We start from the raw sequence: 2,266 nt of genomic DNA, 5'->3' as shown, positions 1-2,266 counted from the left end.
ACCATATGAAATTTTTGATACGTCACCGCATGAATCAACATTATCTTCATCATTAATTTCAGTAGATGCAGGTGAGGTTGTTCGCTCTGGTGATTTTTTGGTTGGCATTACATTTAAACCAGATTTTTTTCCAGAACTGTTTAATGATTTATTCGCATCCGAATCTTCAGAACTGCAAATTTTCACGAAGCCGCTTTCTTCTACTAATACGTTGTTAAGTTGTTCAGAAGAAGAATCTTTGTGACACTCTGATTTACAAACTTGAGTATTATTAAATGATATTGTTGGGCTGATGGAACCTGTAATTGCTGTAACTTGAGAATTACAAGCATGTTTGTTTGTGCTGGAGTTACATTCTATCATTGGTTGATTCTTCTTTGTAACGGGATACTCAATTGAAAGATTTTTATGGCTGCGGGCGAAACTTTCCTCGTTTTCTGCAGCAATATTTCTCGAAGCCACAGGAAAGTTGGTCTCTTCTACTTTATTATAGTCAATGTCATTCTCAATTTGACTGTTAGCCTTGGCATCTTTCGTATTACCACATGCATCAACTTCATCCAATTCATTATGATTGACTTCATCACAATGTTTTTTCAACACAACTGATGTTGAAAAAGCAGAAGCAGATTTGCCCACAAAATCAGTGACGTCATTTGAAGAAGGAAAAATCTCAGAATAATCTTCAACTGAGCTTCGATTGGCTACAGTTAGTTTGTTACTAATAACACTGTGAACACACTTTGGTTCTGGTTTTTGATCCGTACGGACCTTCTCAGCAGAGGTTTTACTATTAACAGCAATGCGGTCAGTACCACCAAAAGAATTTTTACTTCTATTTACTGAAAAATAACGAACAACACCAACTGTTGCCGACAAACCAATAACTCCAACCATCAATTCACAAAAAGTGACATCGAGTTTAAATGAAATCTTCATCACTTTACAGGTTAAATAACAGCTGTAAAATAACAAGTCCCAAGATTAATTTATAACTTATTACAAGAAAAAATCAGTAGCTTAATTGAATTGGTTACAAAACAACCTCAGATATTTAAAACTATAACTACCTTTTAATTGTTGGTTTACTATTTATCGTTATTGATAAAAACTTAAATCTCTTCAATGTTTGCATAAAATCAAGTGTAATTTAGCTTACTTTTAAATGAGTAATATTCTGTACTGTAACTTTTTCTCGATGCGATTACTCAAAATACTAGAACAAGCAGAAAAACAAGTAATATCTTGTTTTTTATTTAACGAACTTAATTTTTTATTTACATTTTAAAATATTGACATATAATGAGGACTTTAAAAGAGTAGTTTCCAAAATTAAACTGCTCCAAATAAATTTACGGTTTAAATATATATAAAGTCAGTAAAATCTACTAACATGTTTAACATAGTTTAAATTTGCATCAATCTACAACAGTATAAATATTTATAAAACAATTATATGAAGTAGAAAAATATTCTCAATTAAATTATGAAGTATATATGACTAAAAACCTGTTAAAAATAGTTAACTTATAAAAGTTAAAAAAAAAGATTAATCATAAATTAAGTTTAATTTGCAGTATAGCCTTTCTCAAACTAAATTCGTGGAATATTAATTAGTATTTTAGAGGTACAGTTTTAAAAACTATAGGAAAAGTAAAAAGAAATATAGCAACAATTATGTTTTAAAGATAAATTACATTATTTTTTAAGTCTTAATACCAGAAATAATTCAGATGCAGTTTTATCTTTATATATTGAGAAGTTGGTATGTTAAATAATCAATTTTTTGTGTAATTTTTGTTTTATTGATATGCTAATAAATCTTTAGTTTCAATATTCAAACATAGTTTACAACAAAATTTTTAACTTGAACTACCGTAAACTTTTAAGACTATAAATTAAAACTTTGAAGCAGTAAGAAAACTCAAACATTATTTAGACATTAAATCAGTACTAAAACTTTTAAATTGGACCTTGTCTTATACAAGACATTCAAAGGTATCTGTGGTGTACGACTCGATAACTAAAAGGTTTTTTTGTGCACCAGGTCCTAGGACCAAACATTTTCAGCGTTCATTTTTGTCGTTCATTAAACTATACATAAATGTATAAATTTAAAAGACTTTTTAAATTTTATGTCAGCTTTTGTAAATTTACAAATAAAATCATTTGTAATGCAGCAACAGAAAAAAAAAAAACAGAAAAGTTTATAGTAATTTAGCAAATACTTTTGCAATTAATTTAGTGCTATTAAGAAATATGTCTA

This window comes from Thalia democratica, chromosome 3 (assembly GCF_965202585.1).
Source record: "Thalia democratica chromosome 3, ktThaDemo2.hap1.1, whole genome shotgun sequence".
NCBI lineage: Eukaryota > Metazoa > Chordata > Thaliacea > Salpida > Salpidae > Thalia > Thalia democratica.
This window is presented reverse-complemented; position numbering follows the sequence as displayed.